The sequence below is a fragment of the Trachurus trachurus genome (assembly GCF_905171665.1).
Source record: "Trachurus trachurus genome assembly, chromosome: 2".
Classification (NCBI taxonomy): domain Eukaryota; kingdom Metazoa; phylum Chordata; class Actinopteri; order Carangiformes; family Carangidae; genus Trachurus; species Trachurus trachurus.
Genome location: NC_139914.1, coordinates 4118248 through 4131551, shown reverse-complemented (window position 1 = coordinate 4131551; position 13304 = coordinate 4118248). Strand labels below are relative to the sequence as shown.

The 13304-nt window shown below is 41.8% G+C and overlaps 1 pseudogene across 1 annotated transcript; it reads right to left on the bottom strand.

The window, feature by feature from the left end:
* Window positions 1-8484: 8484 nt before the first annotated feature.
* LOC310997890 (high affinity choline transporter 1-like) lies at window positions 8485-13048 on the bottom strand (annotated as a pseudogene). The gene is made up of 7 exons: window positions 12958-13048; window positions 12448-12561; window positions 11786-11941; window positions 11551-11701; window positions 11324-11467; window positions 10233-10400; window positions 8485-9000 (listed from the first exon to the last, which is right to left on the bottom strand). The product of its transcript is annotated as a high affinity choline transporter 1-like (transcript).
* Window positions 13049-13304: the final 256 nt, after the last annotated feature.

Genomic DNA, 13304 nt, shown 5'->3' with positions numbered 1-13304 from the left:
ATTTACTCACTTGTCATGCATCTCTTTAACCAGCCTTCTTCTTCTCTCACTGTCCCCCCCGGGGATTGAACCCATGGTCTGCTGCACCCAAAGCGGCAGCACAACCCACTGTACCATTAATCGGTGTGACAGAGACATTGGTCATAGTGTATTTGACATCGTCAAAGCAGCACATACAAAGAAACTTAAGGAGAAGACCAAGAAGCCAACACCAGGGATTGAACCAGCGACCTCTTGAGTCCATAGCCAGAGCGAGATCCACTACACCAGCGTCGGATCTGAGATTTGATGTGTTGGAACTTGTACTGACTCATACAAAGCAGCACATACAAAGAAACTTAAGGAGAAGACCAAGAAGCCAACACCAGAACTCGAACCCACGATGTCAGAGTCTAAAGCCAGGAGGAGATCCACTACACCAGCGGTGGATCTGAGACCAGACGTGTTACTGACTCGTACTGTGACACAGATTGAATGTTGAGCTGAAGAGATGACGTCCTCCAGGAAGGCGGAGCTGCTTCTCCATTGGCCGAGCACATGTGTCTGCACTCCCGTCCTGACGATCAACTGCAGCAACCAGAGGAGCAGTGTCCTACAAATAGTCATTCTGCACTGGAGCGTCAGGGAATGCGACTTTGCTCGAAGAACAGGCATCTTACACTTAAGGTTTTTATTCATTTGATAGTGTTTGTTTCACTCTATCTTTGTCTCTTTTGCAGGTTTTCAACCCTGAGCTGACTGGCTACCATGTGCTTCTACTCTGCCACCTCTACTTGGTAAGAAACATCAATCCACACAGCAATCTTTTACTTACTTCCACAAGACACATAGTCACACAGTTGCCTCCATCTTGTTCAGTCTGAAAGACAAAGGACACATTCAGCATGAGATGCAGGTAGTCCTGTCTAACACTGCTTGTCCATGTTCTCTCTTTCAGGAGCTGCTGTCCACCATTTGAGTCCAGAAGAACTTCACCACCTGGTTCAAAGAAGACATTGAAGACTCAATGTTATTGTGGAAATGTTTGTCAGCCTAGATCCATCTCTGGTTTGTGTCATGTGCTTCACTGGGCAATCGGCCATCTTGTAGACCAGGCCATGTGGCTGCAGGTGTTTGTTTCAACCAAGCAGCAGTACACCAGACTTGACTGAGTCAAAAGTGCTCTTGGTTGAAACAAAGACCTGCAGCCACATGGCCTGGTCTACAAGCATCAGGGAATGTGACTTTGCTCAAAGAACAGGCATCTTATCTTTACTTCTGGTTTTTATTCATTTGATAGTGTTTGTTTCACTCATCTTTGTCTCTTTTGCAGGTTTTCAACCCTGAGCTGACTGGCTACCATGTGCTTCTACTACTGCCACCTCTACTTGGTAAGAAACACTCAAAGCATACACAGAAATCTTTACTTACTTCCCCATGCACATAGTCACACAGTTACCTCCATCTTGTTCAGTCTGAAAGACAAAGGACACATTCAGCATGAGTTGCAGGCGGAAGCGTCAGGGAATGCGACTTTGCTCAAAGACCAGGCATCTTACACTTATGTTTTTTTCTCATTTCGTCAGGGAATGCGACTTTGCTCAAAGACCAGGCATCTTACACTTATGTTTTTTATTCATTTGATAGTGTTTGTTTCACTCATCTTTGTCTCTTTTGCAGGTTTTCAACTCTGAGCTGACTGGCTACCATGTGCTTCTATGACTGCCACCTCTACTTGGTAAGAAACACCAATCCACACAGCAATCTTTTACTTACTTCCACAGTTACCTCCATCTTGTTCAGTCTGAAGACAAAGGACACATTCAGCATGAGTTGCAGGTAGTCCTGTCTAACACTGCTTGTCCTTGTCTCTCTTTCAGGAGCTGCTGTCCACCTTGAGTCCAGAAGAACTTCACCACCTGTTCAAAGAAGACATTGAAGACTCAACACTGTTATGTGGAAATGCTTGAGATCCATCCCTGGTTTGTGCCATGTGCTTCACTGGGTAAGTCGGCCATCTTGTAGACCAGGCCATGTGGCTGCAGGTGTTTGTTTCAACCAAGAGCACTTTTGACTGAGTCAAGTCTGGTGTACTGCTGCTTGGTTGGAACAAACACCTGCAGCCACATGGCCTGGTCTACAAGATGGCTGACTTACCCAGTGAAGCACATGGCACAAACCAGGGATGGGATCAAGGTTAAACAATGTAAAGTTGTTTGTAAATGGAAAAAGTACAAAATAAAAACCTAATAAAAATGTATCTTTCATATAATATAGCTTGTTTTTCTGTGGTTCACCTCATTAGTGTGTGTATAAGGTGGGGTTCACCTCATTAGTATAGGTATATGGCCTTTGTAACTGTACATACTAAAGCTATGGTCAACAATACATGTTTTAAAGTTCTGTATCTCTTATATAAACAATATTGCATCTTGCCTTATTGTTTGTCACAGACTCATTTACTCAAGATGTCTCTAATTTGACACTCCAACGAGGTGACGTCCTCCAGAGGGCCATGGAGCACAGATCTTACTTCAGGTTACTTATCTTACTTAGGTCCTGATGATCAACCGCAACAACCAGAGGAGCAGTGTCCTACAAATAGTCATTCTGCACTGGACCGTCAGTGAATGTGAAGGGTATGTGACTTTGCCAACATAAGTGATGGAGCTATGGAGCACAGATCTTACGTCTTTTACTTCAGGTTTGGTTTTTAACCTTGATCCCATCCCTGGTTTGTGCCATGTGCTTCACTGGGTGAGTCGGCCATCTTGTAGACGACACCAACCAAGCAGCAGTACACCAGACTTGACTTGGTTGAAACAAACACCTGCAGCCACATGGCCTGGTCTACAAGATGGCCGACTCACCCAGTCAGCACATGGCACAAACCAGGGATGGGATCAAGGTTAAACAATGTAAAGTTGTTTGTAAATGAAAAAAGTACAAAATAAAAACCAAACCTGAAGTAAAGATGTAAGATCTGTGCTCCATGGCCCTCCTGGAGGACGTCACCTCGTTGGAGTGTCAAATTGGAGACATCTTGAGTAAATTAGTTTGTGACAGTCAAATACATAAACAATAAAACAAGCAATAAGGCAAGATGCAATAAATTGTTTATATACACTGCTCAAAGAAATAAAGGGAACACTTAAACACATCTTAGATCTCAATTAATGAAATATTGCAGTTTAAAATCGTTATTCAATATATAGTAGAGTGTGTTGAGAACAAAATAACATAAAAATGATCAATGTAAATCAAAATTATCATCCCAGGTTGATTTCACACGGGTGTAATATACTTGGAGTTACAATGTGTTGTTTAAGTGTTCCCTTTATTTTTTTGAGCAGTGTATATAAAAGATTGTGTTATAAAAGGGTGTGTTTGTGTGTGTGTGTGTCTCAGGTTACAGGTAGAGCGGCGGGGGGCATGACATCATCGTTTCAGAAAAAGTCCGTATTGGCCGTTTTTGAGCAGTGTATATAAAAGATACAAAACTTTAAATTTAAAACACATGTATTGTTGACCATAGCTTTAGTATGTACAGTTACAATCAGGTCATATACAAACCTATATATACACTAATGAGGTGAACCCCAGAAAAACAAACTAGCATTAATGACAATAAAGAAATGCTCTTACTGCTGTGCAGACAGTCAGTCAGCTCCTCCTGCTTCATCTTCAGTGTGATGTTCACAAACACCTCTGACTCTCCACCTGGGACAACACATACACAAAAAACATTTAGTCACACTCATCCTGACATTTAGAAATGTTTGAGCTGCAACACTTCAGCTACAAATCACACTTACATTGTGTTTTCTCCAGAAACATTGAGATGGTCACTCCTGGCTTCAGCTGCTGGTTTGGCGCCATCTGCTGGTCAAAGTATAGAATTACACCAGTTTAGTTTTAAATGACATAAAACCAGTTTACATTGAAAACATGAATAAAGTTGACAAACACTTTCTTATTATAATTTGCACACTGACACTATGCAACAAATATTAAAGATTGTAGGCTGGAGAAACAAAAGGCTCTGTCAGCTGTGTTGTGTCTCACCTCACATGTGTCACTCAGGAACTCGTCAGCATGTTCAAGTGCAGACGTCTTCAGGCTGCACGTTTTCCTACAACAAAGAAAACAAGACAGAGGGACAGCATTTGATAAGAGACCTCACAGTAGACACGTCAGTCAAGCTTTTCTTCGGCCGAGCGGACGACGACGCCCGCAGACAAGTCGTCGCTGCTGGCACACCTGTCTCTCATCCTACAGGGTGTGATTTGGTTTAATCTAGTCTCAAACATCATTGTCAAGACTTGACTAAGACTGTCACTTTGTCTCTATTAAAGCAGAAGTAAGCTGAATGTTTGTGTTAATATAAGTCTTAAATAGTTATATCTTCTGACAGCAATCACTTATATAGAGTAAGAAGAACTAAAGCAAAAAAGCTTACTTCATGCACTCCGACGAGCCAAGGAATTTTCTTTAAAAAGCCTTTATTTTATGTTAGGGCATATCTTCTTATTAAAATATAGGACGCCAACCGGTTTCGACCTCGCGGTCTTCGTCAGGGCGTTTGGAAGTAATCAGAGTCAGGTGCATTGATTGTTTTTCTGAATCACCTGCGTTCAGACACCAAGTAGACATCACATGACATTTCCAAAAACTCCTGTGAGTACATTTCAACATCAATCGATGATCACATGAGGAGTATGCAAAATTTGTATTCGATTTTTGAATGAAAAAGAAAAGGAAAAACATTAATAAATGGATGGAAAAAAACAAACAAACAAACGAATGAATGTATGAATAGCTGTATGAATGAAAAATATAAATCAATAAATGAAAAAGCAGAACCATATAAATCTTAAACTCAACCAAACGTTTACAGACAAAAGTCTGAAATCAATTAAACAAAATAGGACATTTACAGAAAAGGTCTGAAATCGATCTCCTCATTTGGACCTGGATACACACAGGCGTCAAACTTAAAAATCCAAAAGGTTTCCCTTTGTAATAGTTTGTTTAGACGATCTCCTCCCCTTATTGACTGTTCCACATGTTCTATGCCTTCCACTTTTAGTAGGTTGTCATTGTTATTACTTATATACTTATATAGAGTGTTTGGTCTGAAACACGGGTCTGTCAGTCACTCTGCTCTGCTGTAAGCCGAGAAGAAAACTTTCCTTGTATCCTACAACCTTTATCCAATGAGGAGAGAGAACGGCATAAAGGGGCGTTCCTCTCTGTGTGTGCAGCCAAGGGATGCGCGTGAATGTGGTGACGTAGGGACGAGGGCGGGGACTGCTAACTCCATCGGCTGACAAGAAGTTAGCCAAAACCACCGGATCGCTTACTTCTGCTTTAACTATTTTATCGATTACGTCTGATTTGGATCTTCGTTTACACTCTAATTACATTTTCACAATTCACATTCTGCTGCATCATATAAACTACATTTCATACTACATGTCAACAATACAGTTAAAGTTTTACAATACACTATTCATATCTAAAGCTTTTTCTTTTAATTTAGATTTAAATCTTGTGTTTGTTTTAGACAACACAGTGGAAACTACGGACTGACTCTACCTGATCGTTCATATCTCTGAGAGAATCTCTGTTTAGAACATATGAGATGCTTTCATTGACAATTTGTATGCAGTCCTCTTCTCTCTCCCTCTCCACCATGTTCACATTTTGACATCACGAGACCAAGCTTCACTTTGATCAAATTGATCAAGTTATTGGGACATTGAGATTTTTGTTATAGACCTTTTCAGAGAGTATAAACAAATACAGGTGTTACCAAGGATACTAATTAAAGCAGATATCAGCTTCACGGCCGTTTCGGCTAATGCTGCGTTCAAGGCAGGCTTTTGAAACCGTAAGTTACAGCTTCAAGTCACAACTACGACTTGGTAGCGTTCCAGGTAACCCGTAGCTCGTGTTTTTACCATCCTGTTGTCTGTGAAAGTTCCCTATAACGGCCACTCGTAACTTCTGACCCGTGAACTCGTACCAGATCGAACTGGTATGACTTCACAGGAAGGAAAAACACAAAGTACGAGTTTCTTTGAACGCACCATGAGTTAGCAGCCCCCGCCCTTGTCAGGCATCAATTGGTCCTCGTGCTACGTCACCACATTCACGCGCATCCCTTGGCTGCACACACAGCCCTTCATGCCGTTCTCTCTCCTCATTGGATAACACTTGTATCCAGAAGAAATGTTTTCTCCTAGGGTTACAGCAGAGCAGAGTGACGGAGAGACTCGTGTTCCGGTCGAAACACTCTATGTAAGTGATTGCTGACGGAAAATATGACTAATTAGGACTTATATTAACAAAAACATTTCACTGATATCTCCATTAAGGCTCCATTCCATTTAGTGTACCAGAGCGTTTTCTAATGAGCCACACCTGTCTTTGTTTATACTCTCTGAAAAGGTCTATAGCTTTTGTTGTTTGAGATATAGAAATGACCATTGCATCCTTCTACTTGCTTGCATCAACTTTTTATAGGGAGATTCTCGTCAAATATCCTTAACTTTTTCTGAGTAGTGTATATATAGTCTACACATACGTATACTCATGCATTGTATACTCAAAATCACCAGAGTGTCCTCTTTGTCTTTACAAACAGTGTAAAGACATTTCCAGATGTTTAATCAAATCACTCCTTTCTTATTGGACACAACCATACAACGTAAACAAATTCAATCGTGTTCCTGACATGACAACACTGAGTGAAGTTTACAAAGACAGAGGAACAGCTTCCTGTTCAGCCTGCTGCTAACAGTTAGCTGTTAGCTGCTAACTGTTAGCAGTTAGCTGTTAGCTGCTGTCTCTGACCGTTGACCATCATGCCGTTGACGCACGGAGCAGAGTCTCTTTCTACGTTATCGCCTCTCCGCGGTTTCAACAGCTTCTTCATAAACTTATCTCTTTTCACTAGTGGAGTTTTTTTTTTTTTATCGTACTTACGGTGAGTTTGAGCAAACGTCTCTGGTTTGAGCGAAGTTCACGGCGTCTCAGGTGGTGGTCTTCAGGTGAACTTCCGGTGTGTTTTACCTCAAGCAGGTGAATCAGGAAGTGAAGCGGAAGCTGCTGCGGCTGTAACTGCGCCCCCTGGCGGCGAAAAGGCTAGACCATGGATGTATTATATCAAAGATACTCTAAACCGTCTTTGTTTATAACATCTGACATGTGAATTTACACCGTTTTAACCTATAAATTAAGTTATAGCCGACTTAAATTAGTTTCAATTATTTTAGGAGGATAAATAAATGTGCTAATTATCAAGGATCCACAACAAGTATAGTTATACATTGGTCACATCAATATCATCCCTGAGTTAGTGACTGACTGCACCCTGTAATTGCACGGGGCGATGACATCACCGCAAAGCTTTCTGTATTAATTTCCTTCACCTAAAGGGTGACACTGACCAAATTCACTGTACATACACCTGGTACCCTCACTCCAGAAGATTCTATGAATATTGCCCTTTGCACTCCTGAGTTACAGGGGGCAGTCACTTTTTGGTAAAGCCTTGCCGAAAAGTGACTGCCCCTGTAACTCAGGAGTGCAAAGGGTGACATTGACCAAATTCACTGTACTTGTAACTGGTACCCCCTACTGTCACTCCAGAAAATTCTATGAATATTGCCCTTTGCACTCCTGAGTTACAGGGGGCAGTCACTTTTTGGCACTCCTGAGTTACAGGGGCAGTCACTTTTCGGCAAACCTCTCAACTACCCAGCCGAGCTGTCTTCTTCACTGGCTCCTGGTGTATTTGAGTTCCACATTGAAAGGAAACCCACCAGAGAAAAGCAAAGTGTCAACAGCAGGTCTTGAACCAGTGAGTTTATCCTGTAGGCCACTACTGGATGTGGGACTTGAAGATGTGGGACTTGTACTGACTCGTACGGCGCACAGCACAGCAGCAGAAAGCAGAAACACAGCAAAAGTGACAAACAGTACAAATTCCCAAGTGTAAATTCTCAGGTTGAGTGGTGGTCTAGTGGAAAATGCTCCTGTCTGAGGACTCAGAGGTTGAAGGTTTGAAACCAACTGCAACCAAACCAACTCCTACTGCAGAGTGATTGTTGTATGTTGTTACTTTTTAATGTCATGAGTCAAAGTGTTGACTGAACCTGTGTGTAGTCTGAACATACAGACAAAACCAAAGCCACAAGTGTTGCACAACAAGGTCTTTAACAAACTATCCTCGAAAAATAGGATAATAATGAACACACACTTGGTTAGGTGTGTGTTCATTATTATTTTGTCTTTGTTGATTTGTGGTGGGGGAGCAGAAACCAGCACAGCACATACACATAAACACACAAAGGATGCAATACACTGAAGAATAGAAATACGTTCTTCTTTTTTCACACATTTTAATACAAAAAAAACCTTTTTTTTTGCATTGATGACCACCAGCACACCTCACTGAGTACATTGGTATACGTTACTTAACAATGCAAGAAAAAGAAATCACGGTTTCAGATCGAATATTTCATTTTCATCATTTGCATCAGCAGTGTCTCTGGCACCATCTGCTGGCGCTCCATGGGAGGCCACCTCGAACACGTCCCACCTCCGGGGCAGGACGCCCTTGTGAAACAGTAGCGAGGCCACGTACGAGAACAACGGGATGCACGCCAGCGAAGACAGCATGCACGCCGTCCTGTAGGGGAAGCGCTGAGTGTAAACGCCATCCTTTAAAACGCAACCTGGGAAACGGAGGACAATGGGGAGGCCTAATAAAGAGTCGCCACACAGTACTCTCATCACCACGGCAACGAGGAGGCCCACGACAGCTCCGTAACCATTGGAAACCTTGATGAAGAGGATGCAGATGACTTGGGGGAGTAAAAGCGTGTAAGACAGGTCTGCGCCCAGCATCCAAAAGAGCAGCACGCTGCCCTTCAGGTAGGTGATGGATGTTCCCACAAGCCCTCCAACCACGATGGAGACACGGATCACCCACTGCAGTTCTTTATCCGATGCCTGAACAGAAGAGCACATGAAACCTCAGTCAATATTTACACATGTAGAAATAACCGTCAGCGGATTAAAGCCACTTCCACACTGTTTTGTTTTTTTAAGTATATTTTTGGGGGCTTTTGTGCCTTTAATGGGTCAGGGGGAAGGAAGGACAAAGGGAGAGATGGGAGGAAAGAAGGAAGGGAAAAAGGAAGGTAAGATAGATGAACAGATTGGGTCAATTGGGTCAAAAAGGAAGGGGAAAAGGGTTGTGGAAAGAAGGAAGGAAAAAGGAAGGAAAGAAATATGGAGGGAGGGAACAGATTGGGTCAATTAGATCAATAGAGGAAGGAAGAGGGCGTAAGGACGAAGGGAACGAAGGAAGGAAGGAAGGGAAAAAAGGAAGGAAAGAAAAATGGAGGGAAGGGACAGATTAGGTCAAGGAAGGAAGCAGAAGGACGGACGAAGGAAGGAAGAATGGAGGAAGAGATTGGGTCAATTTGACCCAGAAGGACAACAGGAGGGTTAATTTATAGGACAGCTAGACAGACAGGAAATGGGGAAGACATGCAGCAAAGGGCCACTGATGGAATCGACTCCCCCAGACCCCCTGTTTGTTTTTACCTGGCTCCTGATGGTCTGGTAGATGTTGGTGGTGAAGATGGTGGTCGCACGGCGGAGCAGAGCCGCGAGCTGCTCAGAGCTACGCTACGGAGGCTCATGGGATTTCTTGGTTTCCCTCATCAAACTCATCAAATACACAATCCAACAACTCCACAACGCTCTGGTGGATAAGTTGTGACCTGCACATTCACCACGCTATGAGATAATAACAGAACGTTACCAGACAGAGTTGTTTTAGAGGTAAATACATGCAAAACCGCTGATGCACGTTCCCGTCGGGAACAGTTTTTCATCAAGCAGTCTCTGAATTTCCCTCTAAAACAACTCTGTCTGGTAACGTTCTGTTATTATCTCATAGCGTGGTGAATGTGCAGGTCACAACTTATCCACCAGAGCGTTGTGGAGTTGTTGGATTGTGTATTTGATGAGTTTGATGAGGGAAACCAAGAAATCCCATGAGCCTCCGTAGCGTAGCTCTGAGCAGCTCGCGGCTCTGCTCTGCCGATCTAAAAATAGCTTGCACTGACAATTAATGATAATGAACCTACTGCTAAGACTAGAGGGATTATGGCAATGGGCCAATTTGCCAAAATGTTGAACTATCCCTTTAACACCAACACATCTGACCACACCACTGACTGATCACCTGTCGAAGCCGCCACAGCTCCGATCAGCGTCGGTGGGATTCCGAGGATGATGACGGCTCCTGCTGCGATGAAGCAGATGGTTCTGGCGGTGGAGGTGGAGCTGGACGACAGCGTCTTCTGATGGAAGTCCTGACCAGCCATGGCTCCCGCTGACTGTCAAACAAGGCAATGGGAACCAACTGAAACTGCATTTTATCTTTTTTTTTTTTTATCAAAGTACTTTGTTCTTCTAAACAACATCTGGAACAACACATTTTACTCTGATTTCTTTTTAAATTATTTTCTATTATATTACTCTACTACACCTACTAGTAATTTCTTTGCCTTTCCTACACAAGTATGAAAAGTATTGAAAATGGAAACTACATGGAAATATATTTATGTTAATATTTATCTGCGTTTTGTCTGATCTGAAGCTATTTGGGTTAATTATTTTGTATGCGCTCTTGTACCAACCTACAGTCTCCTGGAAATGATTTGGTGACATAATGGGACACACTGCAAAAACTGAAAATCCAACCAAGAATACTTGTCTTATTTCTAGTCAAAATGTCATTTCTAGTCAAAACAAATCTACTTATACTTAAAATGAGACTCATCACGTTGAAAAAGTAGCTTGTTTTTAGACACTTTTTCCTTCTTTCAAGCATATTTTCACTTGAAATAATCTGATAATGGGGTAAGTTTTCCTTTCTTATTACAAGCACAAAAAACTTGCTTTCACTGGGAGATTTTTCTACTTATTTCAAGTGAAAACTTGTTGAAACAAGTGAAAATGATCTAAAAACAAGTAGATTTTTAGGTGACGGATCTCATTTTAAGTGGAAAGAGTTTAGTTTTGACTAGAAATGAGACATTTTGACAAGAAATAAGACAAATATTCTTGGAAAGATTTTGAGTTTTTGCAGTGCACAAATTCAGAACAATGAAAACAAAAGATTAATTGCATAATACATAATACCCATCTAATTACTCAAACGTCACAAATTATTTTATATTTTCTTACAGAGAAGTCAGGTAATTAGAGTCTGGAAAAAGTGTAGGAACTCTGTGTTTAGGTGTGTTTGTCATCTTACCATCACCAGGAAACTGTCAATCCACGTCCAGACATCGTCAAACTCTAGGCGGCCGAGCCAAGACGGTTGGTGTGTGTGGTTGTCTGCCGTCACAGCGATGGCAGTGTGAGCGTGGCTCGTCAGAACAAAGGGAACACACAGCCACTGTGCAAAGAGGGAATCACAGAGAGAGATCAAGACAAAGACAAATACATCTCAACTGCGTCATGTCTTAAGTTTCAACTCACCAAGCTTAAGAGCACCAGTGAAATCTGGATGACGTCAGTGTAAGCGACTGAGTACAGCCCCCCCAGGACGGTGTAGGTGATGGCCACCGCGGCCGAGATCCACACACACACACACTGAAGGGCAGATCCAGAACTACACTAATGGATGCTCCTGTAGCAGAGGAAACAAACAGCTCAAAATACAAAGAAAAGGTATGTTGAAAAAAAAAAGTGAGTGTGTGAACGTGTAGCCTACCTAAGGAAATCATTAATGGGGGGATCCAGACAATTTCTGCCATGATAGGAACAATGGAGAGAACCGCAGTCAGTTTTCTTCCATACTTCCTCTGAAAGGGATCCATCATACTGACGTAGTTGCGCTCCCTCATCGGTTTTGCAAAAAACAGTCCACCTTTCAAGAGATGAAAGAGAAAAAACATTTTTAAAAAAGTAACAAAGTTTGAAGTTCTGAATAAACATGACATTCTTGAGGCAATGAATAGACTGGATCGAATCCTCCATAATAGAGCTCTGCTGAATACAGAGGTGTTAAACAGGCAGGGCAGATGAGTTTAATATGGAATTAAATGTTGCATTTTAAACTGTATTAGATTGTGTCCAGTTAACACCAGTCACAATCTAATACAGTTTAAAACGCTCCACAGACTCCACCATCCTGGGAGCTACACATGTCCTTTCTTCTGCCAATAAATATGAAAGAAGGTTTTTTTTTAAAGAAAAAAGAAATTCTAACAAATAATGTTGTAGATATTCACGAGTCACTTCATCTTTATTACTGTTGATTCATAGTTACCAAAAACCACAAAGCCAAGCCCTGCGCATGAAGACTTGTCATTTCTTCCTACAACCTCCAGTTGTAGAACCAAAACAAACATCCCATTTTACACTTGCACCTACCAATGATGAAGGAAACTGATATTTGTACAGGAATGAGAGCCCAGATGAGTCCTTGAGTGGGGTCATAGACCGACTCTGCGATGCAGATGACGAAGCCACCTCCAACGAATGTGGCTGAAGCAGGAATAACACATAGATACATAATTAGAAAAACAATTACTGTATAACAAACAACTCTTTGCACAGTTTTCTACAGTTTATACATTATGCATATTTTTTTGGTACAGTTTTTTTTTCTATTTCTAGTATTTTATCTCATAACATATTGATGTACATAATTGTATATGGATGTATATAGTGTATATTTATTTTACTCTAGCATTCTATTTTATTCTATTCTTTTCTGTTACTGGATACTTGAATTTCCTTTGGGATGAATAGAGTATGGGTCTACAGATGGAAATTGTCTGGAGCTACATCTGGCACAGTTACAACAAATTATTTTTTGTATGTTCATGAATAAGCAGAGTCTCCATTACAAATAAACAAACAAATGAAATGAAAGCTCACCTGTCATCGTGAAGACTCCCACCACCAAGCTGACACTCCGGTTTCCCAACAAAGAGGCCTCAATTATTCCACTTTGTGCATTTTTCGCCATCACTTGTGTGTACGGACCAGTCCAGCCTGTCATCAAGGTGTACTCCAAGGTACTTGTATGACTGAACCCTCTCAATATCCACCCCATCCACAGTCACAGGCCGTAAGGATCTCTTGGACCTGCCAAAGTCAATAATCATTTCTTTGGTCTTTGATGTATTAAGCAACAAGTTGTTCTTGTTGCACCAGTCTGTGAACGCCCCCACCAGGTCCCTGTATTCATCTTCCTGTCCCTTCTTCACACATGCCACTATGGC